This window comes from Plecotus auritus (genome assembly GCF_963455305.1).
Source record: "Plecotus auritus genome assembly, chromosome: 1".
In the NCBI taxonomy this organism is placed as follows: domain Eukaryota; kingdom Metazoa; phylum Chordata; class Mammalia; order Chiroptera; family Vespertilionidae; genus Plecotus; species Plecotus auritus.
Window position 1 is genome coordinate 172,891,748 of NC_137770.1, and position 17,811 is coordinate 172,909,558.

General features: G+C 37.6%; 1 protein-coding gene across 3 annotated transcripts in view; it reads right to left on the minus strand.

Moving 5' to 3' along the window:
- The window catches only part of TET2 (tet methylcytosine dioxygenase 2), a 146,779-nt gene that overhangs the window by 97,784 nt on the left and 31,184 nt on the right, over positions 1 to 17,811 (minus strand). For all 3 annotated transcript variants that reach the window (XR_013959625.1, XM_080651220.1, XM_080651221.1), the window contains exon 2: positions 4,979 to 5,124. The gene's annotated coding sequence lies outside the window, so the exon portion shown is untranslated. The remainder of the gene's footprint in view (positions 1 to 4,978; positions 5,125 to 17,811) is intronic.

Sequence of the window (17,811 nt, forward strand, 5' to 3'; positions counted from 1 at the left end):
AAAGGGAAGGAAACCTTATCCCTTGTGACAGCATGGATGGACCTGGAGAGCATTAAGCTAAGTGAAATAAGCCAGTCAGAGAAAGGCAGGTACCATATGGTTTCACTCATATGTGAAATCTAATAAGCAAAATAAAGTAATAAACAAAGTAGAAATAGACTCATAGATAGAGAACAGACTGACAATTGTCAGAGGAAGAGGGGTTTGTGGGTATGGGTGAAAAGGTGAAATTAAGCAATAAAAACAAACAAACAAACAAAAAACACCCAAAAACTCATGGACACAGACAATAGCAGACAACAGCATGGTGATTACCAGAGGAGAAGAGGGTTGGGGGAGAGGTGGAAGAAGGTATAGTGATGATAAATGGCAATGGAAGGAGATTTGACTTGGGGTGATGAACACACAATACAATATACAGATGTATTATAGAATTGTACCCCTAAAACCTATATAATTTTATTAACCATTGTCACCTCAATAAATTCAATAAATAAAAGAAAGCAACATTTGATGTCTTAATTTTAAAATCTAGGTAGTGATTTAAATTTGAGATAACAGAAACCATTTTTCTTCTGAAAGATAAGCAGAAAAAAAGTACAATAATAGAAATACTATTCCATCTCAAATTATTGGAGAGATAGAAAGATGACATTTTGAATCAGGAAACATCAACAATGACTAGGAAGGAGAATCTAAGTATATGCAGATAATGACCCTCTTCTAGTCCTACCAATACTTCCTTGACCCTTTCTCAACAAGTTAGATCTGTTTCGAGAGAGAGGGTAAAAATGTTCACATTTTTAGAAGAACAGCTAAACACAGTGCTAATGGGCACATCCAAACCTCCCAGTTCTATTTTCCATAAGCAAGCTGGTGAAATACAAATCACTAACCCTTTTGCCCTGCAGGTGTGGCTCAGTGGTTGAGTATCGAACTATGAACCAGGAGGTCACGGTTCGATTCCCGGTCAGGGCACATGCCCGTGTTATGGGCTCAATCCCCAGTGTGGGACGTGCAGGAAGCAGCCGATCAATGATTCTCTCTTATCATTGATGTTTCTATCTCTCTCATCTCTCTCCCTTTCTCTCTGAAATCAACAAAAATGTACTTTTTAAAAAATCACTAACCCTTTTTACAGCCAGTTTGGAGAGTGGTGGGAGAGGAGCTCACAACATGAAGACCTGAGGCCAGTCCAAGTGTTGCCAACAGCTAATGGCATGACCTTAGGGAAGTCATGTTTCATCTCTGGGTACACTAACTTGCCCATTTCTTGTAGCACTAACACTTAATTGGTCATTTTAAAACTTGAAGAGAAACTTTGATTCTTCTCCTATATCTCCCATGTGCAATCAGAGATTAAATCCTCATAATTTTTCCTTAAAGGATATCAAATCTATCTTCCTTTTTCAGTCTTATTATCATAATCCATGTTCTCAACCCCCTAAATCACTCTAATCACTTCCTCCATCTCCCTGCTCTTCAACACTTGTTAAAGACCTGGACCACCTTGTTACTTACTGCTTCAATTGTTCCTCAATATTTGTAGAATAGCATGTAATAATCTTAAGCCTGGCCTTAGGGTTTTAAAAAAATTTGGCCTCACCTGCTCTTCCATCTTTTCTCTCACTACTTTCTAACTCTACACAAGATTGCCTGCCCCTGCCCCTTCCCCTTGCTCTATGCCTAGTTAGACCCCTGCCCTCAAAGCCAACATCCTTATTTCACTTCACCTCATGTAGTTTCTCTTCCACCTGTCTCTACTGGCATATCATCTGTGTGTGTGTGTGTGTGTGTGTGTGCGCGCGTGTGCACGTGTTGGTTGTTTCATGGCAGAGAGTGTGAGGGCTATGCAACTGTGATGTCTATAAAAAGTAACTTTAATTAGAACTTTTTCCTTAGCAGTTTCTTTTTTCAGCATTACTGGGGTAAAAATGACAAAGCTGTAAGATACATATACATGATGTACAATATAATAATTTGATATATATGTACATTGTGAAAGAATCCCTCCCATGAAGTTATTAAGAAAAATATTCACCACCTCCCATAATCAAACTTTTCTTATTTTGGGTGAGAACATTTAAGTTCTACTCTCTAGCAAATTTCAATTAAATTACATAGTGTTATTATAGTCACCAGGTTATATATTAATTCCTCAGACTTTATTCATCTTATAACTAAAAGTTTCTACCCTTTGACCAAGTATCCACATTCTTTCTGTCCAAGATCTAGGCCATGACCTGCCACGTTTTGTGTGTGAAGTCTCCTCTGTTTTAGTCTAGACCAGTGGTTGGCAAACTCATTAGTCAACAGAGCCAAATATCAACAGCACAACGATTGAAATTTCTTTTGAGAGCCAAATTTTTTAAACTTAAACTTCTTCCAACGCCACTTCTTCAAAATAGACTCTCACAGGCCATGGTATTTTGTGAAAGAGCCACACTCAAGGGGCCAAAGAGCCGCATGTGGCTCGCGAGCCGCAGTATGCCGACCACTGGTCTAGACAAACTGTTGTACCATTCCAAAGTTCTTATCTGTACCACGTGGGTACATGGTGACTGTTTATTGGTGGGATACGGTTATGTTGCATAAGATGCTCCGACTCTCTTTGACTCCCTCTGGAAAACCTTTCACTGCTCTAGGGGTGGCTTTGCTCTTCTGCCTTCAGTGTGCTTCCCCCGTGTAACTTCATGGTGGGTTTGTATTCCTTATACACAATTTTACTAAAAAATAGTCTTCTCCTGAGGTCTTTCTTGATGACCCCATCTTCAACTACTACCTCAACAAGCCCCCAATTTCTTTTTCCTACTTTAAATTTATGCTTAGCACTTCTTGATGTTTAACATACTGCATACTTTTATTTATTTATCTTGTTTATGTCTGAGTCACACTCTAGATTCTAAACTACACAAGGAGAAAAACTTTTATTTGATTGGCTTATTAATGCATTATAGTTCCTAAAGAGTGCCTGGTATTTGATAGATACTCAAAAAATACTTTTAAAATAAATTCCCTATTAAAGAACTGAAATCAGCATTAATAATAGTAATTAATAACATAATATATAAAATTAAGAACTTATTATGTGCCAGGCCATCCACATATTGTCCATATAATATGATCCCATTAGTATTAATTATTATATATTTTCCCAGTAAAACAATATCTAAGGAGGTTAAATAATTTTTCAAAGGACACACAGCTAATAAATGTTACTAAAAGATAAGCCCTAGGCTTATTTGTCACTGAAAATAAGTCCTAGACTGAGCTTATTCAACTAAAAGAAAATAACGGCAAAATAAGATGTTTTTGGACATGAGGGAAGAACTCCTCTTGGAGTTTACTTATAAAACTTTTTTTTTTTTTACACACATCCAATACATTAATTTCCTGACTACATATCTTGTTAGTAATTCATCTTACACTTTTTTCCTAAGCTTCTGCACTTTCTTACCCACCCTTCACCTCCAAGAAGTGACAATCTTATGACTTCACTAAAGAGATAAAAATTCCATTTTAAAAAACTCTCAGTTCTCATGTAAGGTCAAGTACAGAGTGAGAAGTCACAGTCCTCCTAGCGAGAGAGGCCACGCAACCACTAGGGGAGGAGGGGAAACACTAAGAACACTTTATTCATGATTACCTAAGATTTTCCAGCATGAGAGGGGAAAGAGGAAGTCTATTTTCAGTGACAATGATTACTCTAAAAACATGAACATGCAAGGGAAAATTTTCATTCTGAGAGTCACTACGGTGCTGAGTTCTCTTTCTTTTGCAGAGTGACTTGAATTCCCAGGGCAGAGTGGTAATCTAGGCAGAGGCACTTGCCCCATGTCTCGAAAATGGCAACATCCAGGAATCATGGGAGTTGAACTGAGGACACCCTGGAAAGGATTTCTCAGCACCAGGTCAGTCTCTCAGAAGGATCAAGTGGCAGAGTGCATACTTCGAGTCTGGAGTGAGAGCAGAGATTACAGCTACACAGGCTTTTTAGAAGATTTGTTACGTGAATGCATCAACAAAATTCAGGGACACCCAAGCTGAACTACCTCCTAAAGGAGTTGCAGAAGGAAAAAGAAAAGCCTCATTCTTCCTTTTCTCTAACCTCTATTTTCTTTCCTACAAGGCCCCTATTATTGTAACTGGCTTATAGTAAAGAAAAAACTATATATGATAGAATTCATGATAGTCTTCATCTTAAATATATATATGGGGGAATACACCAATTCCCTACTTCTATTCATCCATATAAGTGATAATGATCTGATAAATAACCCTTCGGCCTGGACATCCATTAGCAAGTCAGTGGCATTCAGAACAAATTGAACTTCATTAAGATCAACTATAAGAACATGATATAAAAAGTGTTCGGTGTTTCCCTCTCTGTCAGTACCTCTATTTGTGTTTTTTAGAAAAATCATGTGGGAAAAAAAATCATGTGAAATAAAACATAGGTTTTCCTGAGTCCTATCATTCTATACTTCAGTTCTCCACTAGTTCTGTGGAGCCAAATTGTCACGAAACCCCGCTGCCTAGGCTCAGTCGGTGCTCACTTTTCAGCCCAGCAAATAACAACAGACAGAATTCTTTCGGTCTTGAACAAGACTGAGACCAAGTGGCCACAGTGAGGTAAAAGTGGACAGGAGAGACGCCGAGACAAGTGGTTCTTGGTGTCACATTTGTCCATGCTTATCGTGGTATTTGAGTGGTTCTTATCTCTCTTTTTCAATTCACAGATATTAAGAATCTGATGAAAATCTTTTCTCTAGAAACAAACCAAAAAAATGTATATACACAAAACTCAGCATGTAATTTTAGGGAATTCATAGATCTAAACTTTGTGTCCAAAGCACAGATAATAAAGGTAGTTGAGAGAGTACAGAGTAACTTAGAGTTGAGGTTGGAAGAGATATTGACCATTACATTGGGAATAAGCTTCTGGCAAACCAAGCGCCAGCGGTCCCCACTGTCTTACCAGCAGCTCTGTCCCTCACGGCTCCTCCTGGATCATGGCCTGTTGGCTGCTGTTGAGCCCATCTCCTGCTTCCAAGTGTGGTAACTCAACAAGAACAAGGGCAAGTAAACAATCTTGAGAGGGTCTGCTGCTGAATGTTGGCCAGCCTGGGAAAGACACAGAGTGAATATTTTTAAGTTAGCAAAAAGGAACAAGGCATGCACATCTGGTATGAAAGCTATTACGTAGAGTTTAAATGGTTTAAGATGACCATAATTGGATATTTCCACTACACCGTTGGCTGTTAAAAAGAAAATTAAGGTTGGAGGATATTTCTCGAAGCAGTGACACTCCCAAATGCACCATAATAACATTGTCTAATATTTGTAGCGCACTTTGCAATGCCCAGAGCACCTCTACCTGCTTCAGTGCTCCTCACATCTTGATTGTGAAAATCAATTAGGCTTGGGGCCCACTGGCTTCTAGTCCTTCGTCTGTTTAATCCAATAGCTCTCAGCCTGGGTTGTAACAGTATCACCTGTGTGTGAAGCGGAGGCCTCTGCTCAGAGATTCTGATTTGTTGGGCTAAAACGAAGCCTTATTCCCCCGGGGATCTTAAGGTACAGCCAGGATTGAGACTCATTCCTTTAAGCCCCTGTGCTTGTTGAGATGTAGCACTAATTTAACCCATAAATAGCCAATGTTTATTCAGAACACAATAGCAAAGCAATGTGCTAAGTCAGTGGTCAGCAAACTCATTAGTCAACAGAGCGGCAAACCGCGGCTCGCGAGCCGCATGTGGCTTGCGAGCTGCAGTTTGCCGACCACTGTCTAAGTGCTACGGAGAAGGTAGAGCATAACAACACACACACCTTAAAACTATAACCCAATAAAATACACACTTTAAAAATATAATCAAAGTGCACTGGTCAAAGATACAGTAAAAATCTTGGGTGCTACAAAAAGCGGAGATTACCATCCATGAAATAAAGGAGAAAGTTGAATGCATGGTTTCAGAAAGTCTTCTGAGTTCTGAGAGCACGGTGGGATTCAGAGAAAGACAAAGAGGAGCAGGAAGAAAACATTTTTCAGGCATTCAGAGCTGTAAGAATCTGAACAGCAAAATGAGAGAGAATAAAAAGCCCATTCTTTAAAGGAACATCATAAGAATTCGAAGAGGCAGATTTGAGCCAGAACATGAAGAATATTGTTAAAATGGCTAAAGGAGTTGGGCCATTTTCCCAAATATCTGAAAATACTATCTGGAACAGTATTAGAAGCTGTTGAAGGCTGATGTCCCAACAGGTCTTAATAAATTTACTGGGTTCTTAGTACATGCCAGACAGTGCTAGATGCATTACATATGTTACCTCATTTAACACAAACAGCTGGTGAAGGAGTTATTATCCCTATTGTACAGAGTAAGAAGAGAGGTCACTTGATTTTCTGACACAGAGCTGGAAATGGTGTGCAGAGACTGGGGCGTGCTCTTTCTTAACAAATACGGCATCATGTAGGTTTTTAAAAATTGATATCTAGTTCACATACCATAAATGCATCCTTTTAAAATATACAATCCAGTGTTTTTAGTATTTTCAAAAAGTTGTACCATTACTGTCACTATCTAATTCCAAAACAATTTCATCACTCCCCAAATAAATCAGTACCCATTAGGAATCATTCATTCCTCCTCCAGCTAATTGAATTTCTGTCTCTATGGATTTGCCTATTTTGGATATTTCTAATAAATGCAATCATGTAAAATTTAGCTCTTTGTATCTGGTTTCCTTTACTTAGCATAATGTTTTTAAGGGGAGAGGGAGAGAGAAATAGAAACATCAATGATGATGAGAAAATCATTGATCGGCTGCCTCCTGCATCCCTCCCCCCGCCCCGCCTCTGGGTATCCAGCCTGCAAACCGGGCATGTGCCCTGGCCAGGAATAAAACTGTGACCTCCTGGTTCATAGGTCACTGCTCAACCACTGAGCCATACTGGCTGGGCAGCTCCTTCCTTTTTAAAGGCTGAATAGTATATAATACTTTTTTTTTTAACCATTCATTTGTCGATAGACACTTGGGTTTACTCCCACCTTTAAGTTATTGTGAATAATGCTGTTTTGAACATGAGAATTCATTATTATAAGTTTTTGTGTGAACATATGTTTTCAATTCTTTTGGGAGTGGAATTTCGAGGAGTGGAATTGCTGGATCATATGGTAATTCTATGTTTAATCTGCTAAGGAACTGTCAAACTGTTTTTGAAAAGTGGCTGTACTATTTTAACATTTCCATCAGCCATGTATGAATGTTCCAATTTCCCCACATCCTCACCAACACTTGTTATTGTCTTTTTTATTATAGTGGGAGCAAAGTAGCAGAAGATTATGGTGTTATAACTTATTACAAGCATGATACTGTACTGGCATATTGCAATAGTTCAAATGTAAAATGGCAAGAGAATAAGAGGGTTCCAGAAGAAATGAGACAAAATGATCAAACAGGAAAATATTACTGATTGAGAAGTGGACTTTAGTAACATTCTAGATGTTGGAAGAAAAAAAAAGACAATTATGGTAATAAAGCTTTGAGTTTGGTAGATTGAAAGAATGGTGGTATTAATCATAGAAACAGATAATTCTAGAAAGGAATCTGAAATGACAAAACACATGTTGACATGCAATATTTGAGGAAGCTATATAATCCAAATAAGTAGTCATCAGGCAGGTGAAGTTCAGGAGGTCAGGGTTGGAGACAAGGAAATATGTCTTGCTTTTAGGATCAAAGGAGCCTCGGTAACACTGGAAAAGCGTCCTTGTATGTGCTTTTAACCATTCATTTGTTAAAAGCAACTTAGATTCCCTAAGGCTGGGCGTAGCAACTTATGGACCAAACACTGAGGAAGGCAGAGGAACAAAACTACACACTTGCCTTCCTGTAGTTTGTTGTTGTTGTTGTTGCTTAAAATGGTAACACAAAATTTAAATAGTAAAAATAGCATGCTTTACACTCAGAGTTTTACTGGAACTTTAGCTATAAGTCCCTTGAATTGGTATTTGATTTTTATTGATACTTTGGGGCATTCAGGACAGGGGTGCCCTTGGGCCAGGACAGTGTGAGTAGGCTGAGTGGCACTGCCCTCTGAGGGCTGGCATCGGATCAGAAGTCCTAGAGGGATGAGTGTCACTACAAGCAGTTATCGGGTTGGCTGGGAACCACACTGGCAAACTCTCAAGGAGGGACGTGAAGTTCCTGTTTTCTATGCCTCCAGCAACCCCCTTACAAAAAGAGGCCATCTCAGCAAACAGAATGTGCACCTGTGAGAGACCACGGGCCTCTTGTGAGAGCACAGTTCCTTAGCGGTCAACAATCTCGCTTTGTTCAGGTGTGGAAGGGCTCTAATATGATAACATTCAGCAATTAATGCAGTGATGACTTCTCTGTTTGGGCACCTGTTTTGAAAGAGAAGTTTAGTGATACTACTTATGAGGCTATGCTCAATAATCTCAAAGAAGATGCAAAATACTGGCAGTCAGCTTATACACTGAGTTTTCCCTCTGACCCGATATACTGAGATTATAGAAAAACAAAACAAAACACTTAGAATGCAAAGCAGAATAAACATGAGGGTAACTGTTGCTAAGACAGGTTCAGACAAGAGCCCAAGAGAGAGGTTGAGAGACATCTAAGAATGGAAGCATATGAGTTCATTTAAATGTTCTTACTCCCACACATGTCTGCATTTTTAATTAAACGAAATAAACCTCATTGTCAAAGTTGCAATCTTACTAAGGGTATGTGGTTCCAAGACCGATTTTTCTTTGTTCCCTTAAATTGAAACCTATTCTGGTATATTTTATCTTCATCAACTGTTCACTGTGTTTTAAAAGGGTAATATGTACTTTCTACAATATTTTTCAGAATGTAGGTGAAAAAGAACAAAAAACAGCTAAGATTTCTTGAATGTCTTAGTCACTTATTCCTCCAAATGCTATCAGTCATGCCCCTTAGCACACACTTTGCAGGTGGCAGGCCCCGTGCCTGTGCTCCACACCATGCCTCACGGCCTCCACCCGCTGAGAATCAGTGAAGAAAACATCTCATTTTGGTTAAAGGTCAGTTATCCTACATTTCAAACCCCAGAAACAGATACTTTCTCTCAAAAAGTAAACACAACTATTCTCTACAAACCAGCCGCTCCACCTGTGAGCATGTGTGTATCAATGTGAGCTGTGCACCATGTATAGAAATCTTTCTTTGGCTTTCAACAGCTGGATCCCTCCATGATCAGAAGTCATTAAATACTTCCGTTACAAACAGGGGACTGTTATCCTGTGGGATCTAGTCCTTCCTTTCCTGCCTTTTGTTGTTGTTGTTAGTCCTCACCTGAGGATACTTTTTCCATTGATTTTTAGAGAAAGTGGGAGGGAGATTGGGAGGCAGGGAGGGAGGGAGAGAGAGAGGGAAACATCGATGTGAGGGAGAGACGTAGATTGGTTTCCTCCCGCACACAACCCAGGTACATGTCCTTGATTGGGAATTGAACCCAAGACCCTTTGGTGCACGGGCTGACGCTCTAACCACTGAGCAGCACCAGCCAGGGCTCCCCAGTGTCTTCAAAGCTTCTAAGTAATAGATGTATCTTTCTGTTGTAATACTGCCTTGGCTGCTTCCCAGTTCAATGGGACCCTCCTCCAGGTCCAAGTGGGGTCAGACTGGAGTTCACTGAATAACAGGTTATTGACTTCAACAGAATATGCCCACAAAATGGTTTTCTTCCCCTTTCTCCCTCTCTCCTCACTGTCTCTTATACACACTCACACACATACACACCCACACTCTCTGCAAATAAATGGTCCCACCTGTATGGTGCCCAATGGGAAGGACTATTTCAAGAATGTCAGTTACTTGGCAGCAATGGCTGTTCTAGCAATGCTTTTAGAAAAAAAAAATCACTCCAGTAGTCAAAGCTCTAAGAAAACTAAAGGAAGTTTAGTTGGACATTTACTTTCTGCACTTTCTAACACATTTTTCCTCGGAGTCACCAGCAAGCATTTACAGAACAGGTTCCACTAAGATAAAAACAAATATACACCAAACAAGATTGTTTCTAACCAACAGCCTTTATAGAATTAAAATTGTCAATCAAAGCTGAAATATTAGGCAGCAGTTATAAACTGTTTACTAGTAATATAGTATTTCCATTGCACAAAGAAATTATTTAAGAACCAAACACAGAAAAGGAGAGGTACAGATACGAATTCACTTGGCATTGTTTATAGATTATCAGATCAACTTCTATATCTTCCAGAAACAAATAATAAAAGGGGGTGGAGGGGGGGGACAAGGAAACGAGTATTTTTAAAAAAATCAAGATGGAAAACCCACATTAGGTGAAAACATGGAGTAAAAACCAAGCAGAAAAAGCATATATAAATTCTTGCATCTGGAACACAAATTTCTATGACACTCTTACACTTGCTAATACTTGACCTCTTTGGTCAGAGACCTGGCTATTATAAACCAACTGGAGGCCCGATGCACGAAGTTCATGCAAGAGTAGGCCTTCCTTCCTTCCCCCGGCTGCCGGCACCAGCTTCCCTCTGGCACCCGGGACCCAGGCTTCCCTCGCAGCCCTGGTTTCGTTAGGAAGGTCATCCAGAAGGATGCCCGGTCTAATCAGCATATTACACTTTTATTATTATAGATGGAGATGTGCCCAGTATCTTCAATCTGAAAAGCCAATACAGGGTATGGTTTAGTTTTCATTAACTAAAACAGGAAACAGTTCTCTAAAACAGAACTGCCATTCTCAACACCCAAGTATTTTGGGGATCTCCTCTAGAAATTAGATGTAATGAAGGAGAAGAAAGTGATAAAGAAAAGTGTGTATTCATTTTAATGGTTCGTCTGTCATTTCCTATTTCTCCATACAAGGAATATTAGGTATTAGTGATTGTATTTATATGGCTGACTGCAGGACACTAATTCTACTGGGAGCTAAGTTTTTAGCTGAATCTCAGAAGAAACTTCTCTCCGATAACTTTCATAAGCAAACTAAGGAAGGAGGCAGGCAAAAGAGGTAAAGTGTAAGTCCATTTCAGGTTCTAATTCTGACCCTGATACTCCATAACTTCATGACCTTGAGCCAATCACTTAAGGAAACTGAAGACTACAGATGCCTATAAAAAGTTGAATTATAGTATCTCTGTTCCAAACTAGACTTAGGGCTTTATGATTCTATGACTTAGATATCTAATGTAATGCAAATGAAAAAATACATATGTAAAAAGGGAGGTATTGCACAAATGAATAAGATATAAAAACATGAGCAAAATTACATTGGTAGAACTACACCAATTTAAATACACTTAAATAATATTGAAACTTTATAATGAATAATCCTTAAATTGTAATATGTAACTGTAACGATAGTCACAATGCCCATTATTTATTCCAAAGAATTTTTATAATGTATATTCTACTCCTTTAGATATAGAAATTTTACAAGTGATGTAATGGGATTTTTCAGAGTAATGAGGTCACTACCATAGTTCATTTAGACTGAATTGCTAATTGCATCCATTTATAAGAGTAATAGATTGAGAGATCGATAATCTAGCAGACTATAACTGCTTTAAAAAAAGCTTCAAACCTATAACATTAACCTAGATATTCAAAAATTAGTTCATTTTCCCTACTCTTGAGGAAAATTATTAGGTGTATATGAATCCCACCTTCCCATTTCTTTAAGAGAGATGGCAAGTAAAGGATACATTTTTAAATTATTCAATAGCCCAAAGAATATCCTTATGCAAAGATGATGTAAAGTCATATGAGCTATATGAGTGAAGGTATAAAGCCATTATATTAATAACATCAATACAAACATCAAAGGAAGAGAAAAATTCTAATGCTTGATGAGATGGCAAACATTATAGAAAGGAACATTTTAGACTATATATAAAACTTCCAACATTTGATTCATGATTTTTAAAAAGTAAAATTACTGCCCAACTGGAGTGCCTCAGTAATTGAGTGTCAGCCTGTGAATCAGGAGGTCATGGTTCAATTCCCAGTCAAGGCACATGCCCAGGTTGTGGGCTTGATCCCCAGTGTGGGGTGTGCAGGAGGCAGCAGATCAATGATTCTCTCTCAGCATTGATGTTTCTATCTCTCTCTCCATCTCCCCTCCTCTCTAAAATCAATAAAAATATATATTTAAAAAAAGCAACATTACTTCAGTTATAATATTGTACTCTAAACATTTTGTACTCTAAAAATTTAAACAAGGAAAATTCATCAAATCTTATTTCCAATAAAAAGGCAAAGGAGAGAGCAAAACTCCACAAATTTCCCCAAAGATTCTAATTTTATCTTGTTCCTTAAAATGGAGTATTATGTTCAAAAGATTTCAGAACCCATAGAGAAACTCCAGTGTTATGATTACCTGGATTGTTAAAATAAATTACGCAACTTGCAAAATCGAGGAATTAAAATGACAAAATACTTCTATCATAAAATATTCTTAAAAACAGTTTAGCCCTGGCTGGGTAGCTCAGTTAGTTGGCGTGTCATTCCTTACACCAAAAGGTTGTGGGTTCGATCCCCAGTCAGCGCATGTATGGGAGGCAATAGATTGATGTTTCTCTATCACATTGATGTTCTGTCTCTCTCCACCCCTCTCTCTTACTCCCTCTGCCCTCCCTTCCTCTTTCTCTAAAAATCAATGAAGACAAACCTCAAGTGAGGATTTAAAAAAAAAAAGTTTAGTAAACATCAAGTTAAGACAAATGGTGATTCTCTTCCCCTACACATGAATGAAAATCAAAATATCAACAACTGGCATGTCAAAAACATGGGTCATAGTGCTGCAGGAGGGTCCTCGAGGCCACCTACAAGCTGAGATTATTATAGTTGTGGGAGGTTCAGGGAGTCACGAGGAGAGAGCCACAGTGGCTTAGACAGCAAAATTCTCCAGCTACCTTGGCAATGTTTCAGTAATCATCAGCACAGCCACACTCATGTACACCTGCTGCATAGCAGTTCTGGCTGTTTATATGATTCTTATAAAGGATAAAAAAAAAAGGCATTAAGCAAATGTTAAAAGTCTTTGCAAACCTACCACTTATTATTGAAGAAAATGTAACTATTAACATTGGCAATAGCTAGAAAGCAACATCATGGGGAAATTTGATGGAAGGAATGAAAAATTAAAAATGAAAGTTTTTTTGAACTTTTCAAAATTAACTGTGAAAATTATATAAAATATTTATGGCAATTTAAAAACTATTTAAAAATACAAATATGTGCCGAGACCGGTTTGGCTCAGTGGATAGAGCGTCGGCCTGCGGACTGAAAGGTCCCGGGTTCGATTCCAGTCGGGGGCATGTACCTTGGTTGCGGGCACATCCTCAGTGGGAGGTGTGCAGGAGGCAGCTGATCGATGTTTCTCTCTCATCGATGTTTCTAGCTCTCTATCCCTCTCCCTTCCTCTCTGTGAAATATCAATAAAATATATTTAAAAAAATAAATAAAAATAAGTAAATAAAAAATAAAAATACAAATATGAGATTAAACCTTTAAGTGATTAAACCTTTAAGGCAGAACTGAAATATGTATTTCCCTAAATAAAGAAGACATTTAGTATTTAAAAAACTATAAATTCAATCACACTTATAAATGAGAAATCCATGTAAATATTTTTAATAGCAAAATTTTGACATATTTTTCATAAAATTATCATTTTCATTTAAACTGGATTTTCATATATTAAATTTCCTGGAGATGCTTATAACTATTGTTACTTAAAAATGATTTCTTATGAACAAGCATATCATAATGATGAAGAAATGGCAGCATAATTAAAAAATGCTTGATGCCATATGAGAGGTTGTCTGTATAGAACTGCACATTTTTGAAAAACATTTTAAATCATATTTTGTCTACTAGATCTTCTAGGTGAAATATACAAATCTAAAAGGGACAGGAATTTGTTGTTGTTGTCCTCTTGTTGAAAGGAATTAAAGTTACCTAGCAACCTCTGTGTTGTAGAAACCAAAGTAAGAGTTGGCTGTCTATCACCAGTTCCTCTAACACAGAAGTGTACAAGCAAGTAGAAAAACACTGTTACTGCGATGGTATTCTGACACACACTTTTCATGACATGACAAAGTAAACATCATCAAGAAATTCCGAGGGGGAAAAAAGCCTCTATAAGCATAATAATTGTAGCTACATTGAGAGTTTACTAATCACTCAGACAGAAACATACACACTCCAAAAAAGAAAATAACAAAAGACTTAACCAAAGCATATATAGAGGGGGGTTGATAATAGGAGCATTTTAAAGGTCTTTAAAATATTCTACACAAAAATATAAAAGAGCATAATAATAATAATAATAATAATAATTTATAGAACCAGTGACTTTATTTTTAAGCTTACTTTTATCGAGGCAAACAAGGGTACAAAAATTTGAGTTATAAAGAATTTTAACAGGACAACAGCAATTAGAATGTGAAATACAGTTTCTGATAGTGGTACATAATAAGGAATATTTATATTTCAGAAAATTTCCTTTGTGTCATATTTCAGAGTGCAAAAAATTAGCTCTGAGATAACAGTAACTTTGCTCCCTAGTAAAACCCAATATATTTTAATACAAAAGAGCTCAATCATTATGGAACATGTGTGCATACACTTTATACATATGCAAATATGACAGCAGAAAAGAGCAGGCATGTGAGAACTGGTATTTTCCTCTATGTATTAATGACAGGAGTTTTGGAACGTGGGCAATGTTTTTAAGATAGTGAAATAATAAAATCAAAATTTTAAAGTCATCAATGAGCAATGTGGAGTTTGGGAATAAAAGAGCCACTGGCTCTGCCTTTAGAAAATGATATCTAGGAAAAGCCCTTTACGCCAGGTTCACTTGGGTTCACAGGCCACGGAAATCAATGTTAAACATCTCGACCCTTCGTTCACTCAGAATAGGTAAGAAGCTAAATGAAACTGGAACATCTAACTCCTTATACTGGAGAATGTAAAAGTGTCATTTCTAAGAAAGATCAATTGTCAGCTGACCAGCTCTAACCTCCAACACTGAACCAGAAAAAGCAGAGAAGAGAAACAAACGAACAACCATTAATAGATGCATGTTATTTCAGCTCAATAGCCATTAAAAGCCAGATACTTTGCATGCCAGAACAACCTCTTTCCTTTTGAGAGAAAAAAAAAAAAGAGTGAATGAAAGAACCTAAGTGAAATAAGCCAGTTGGAGAAAGATAAATATCACATGATCTCACTCATATGTGGGATATAATGATCAACATAGTCTGATGAACAAGAATAGATCAATTTAGAGACAAATAGTAGGGGAGGGGGGTGGTTAGAGAGCAACCAAAGGACTTGTATGCATGCATATTAGCAAAACCAATGGGCACAGGCACTGGGGCGGTGGGGGCTTGCTCGGGGAGGGAATGGCTGGGTGGGAGGGGGGGTCAATTGGGGAAAAAGAAGACATATGTAAAACTTTAGACAATAAAAAAATAATAATAAAAAAAGAAAGAACCTAATAGTGAGATAAACTTAATCAGGTCCCGCTAGGAATGCAGCTGCTTTAGAGAACCTCACTGTAGATAGCCTTATAGTGCGATGCCAATCTCCCCTCCTAGTGCCTGTCAGGTCAGTGTCTCCAGGTCATCTGAGCCACAAATGATGTCATGCTTTATCAGAGAGCATATCAGAGGTGACGTAAATCATCAAAGTGCAGTGACTAGTTAAAAATAAGTTTCTACTGAAAGTAGTCATTTATTAAATAAAGAGAATATATACTCTTCATTTTTTTAGCAGTGATGAGGGGGGAAATCGTCACATAAAACCAAACAAGACTTTCACCTTCAACACTGGAAAAGACATGGTGTCTGTAGGTACCATGGTCACTGAATAAAGCCAACTGAATTGTGCCCGTTAACTGACTTCCTTCTGGGTATGCCCTGTCCCCTCCTCCAGTTGCCTTTCTATGAATGATAGTTCATTGCAAATAAAGTTATGGGCCAATTAAGAAGGAGATTAGGTTATTTTCCTTAACCTCAGATTGGAAAACTGAGAGTAGAAAGAGAATTTGAATTGAAACACTATAGTTACCCATAAGAAAGAGGAGACATGCTTTTATTGCCTTGTTTATTTTCTTTTTATAAGTTTAAGGTTTTTCAGATTGTTTTACATTTTTTTAAATAAACTTTATTTTTGAGAACAAATTTAGGTTCACTGTACAATTTAGCGAAGTATAGAGAGTAGTCATATACTTCTGTCCACACACATGCACAACCTCCCCCACTATTAACATCCCTGATCACAGTGGTGCATTTGTTACAGCTGCTGAACCTACACTGACACACCATTATCTCCCAAAGTCCACGTTAGGGGTCACTCTTCATGCTATACATTCTATGAATTTTGAGAGATGTAAAATGGCATGTATATTATCAAATAGTTTCACTGCCCTAAATATCCTGTACTCCTATTCACCCCTTCCTACCCTTAAATTCCTGGAAACCACTAACCTTTTTGCTGTCTCTGTAGTTTCACCTTTTCCAGAATGTCATGCAATTGGAATCAAGCTGTATGTGGCTTTTAAAGAATGGCTTATTTCACTTAGTAATATGCATGCAAAGTTCCTCCGTGTATTTTCATGGCTTGGGAGCTTATTTTGTATTATGCTGAATAATATTCCATTGTCTGAATACCAGTTTATTTACTCACCTACTGAAGGGCATCTTGATTGCTACCACATTTTGTCAATTATAAAGAAAGCTGCCATACATATCCATGTGCAGGTTTTTGTCTAACCATTACTTTCCAGTTCCCTTGTGTAACTACCAAGGAGCATAATGCCTGGATTGCATGGTTAGAGTAAGTTTAATTTTGTAAGAAACTGCCAAACTTTCTTCCAAAGAGGCTGTATGATTTTTCCATCCCCAAAAGCAATGAATGAAGAGTTTCTGTTGCTCTAAATCCTCACTAGCATTTCGTGTTTCCCGTGTTTGGATTTTGACCATTCTAATCATTGTGTAGTGGAATCTCATTGTTGTTTTAATTTGCAATTTTCTAATGACATATGATGTTGAGCATCTTTTCATAGGCCTAGTTGTCATCTGTACATTTCCTTTGGTGAGATGTCTGTTCAGGTCTTTTGCTCATGTATAAAATCAGGTTATTCATTTATTTTATTGTTTTAAGAGTTTGAAGAGTTCTCTGTATATTTTCAATATCATTGCATGTGGATGACCAATTGTTTCAGCACCACTTGTTGAAATGATTGTCTTTGTTCCTAGTCTTCCCTTAGTCAAACAAAGATCAGTCAACCAAATTTATGTGGGTCTACTTCTGGGTTCTCTATTCTGTTCCACTGATTTGGCTGTCCTTTTACTAATGTCACACTGTATTGACTGTTGTAGCTTTATAGTAAGACTTGAAGTCAGATTGTGCCAGCCCTCCATCTTCTTCTCTTTCAATATTGTGTTTGAATATTGTCTTTTCTGCTTCTCCACTTAAATTCAGAATCTATTTGTTGATATTCACAAAATAACTTTCTGGGATTTTGACTGAAATTGTGTTGAATCTATAAATTAAATTGTGAAGAACTAACATCTTGAGACAATACTAAGTCCACCTATCCATGAACATGGACTATCACTCCACTTATTTAGTTCTTTTTTGATATCTTTCATTAGAGTTCTTCATTTCCCTTATATAGATCTTATACTTTTTTTTTGGGGGGGGGGATATATGCCTACGTATCTCATTTTGGGAGATACTAATATAAATGGTAATGTGTTTTCAATTTCA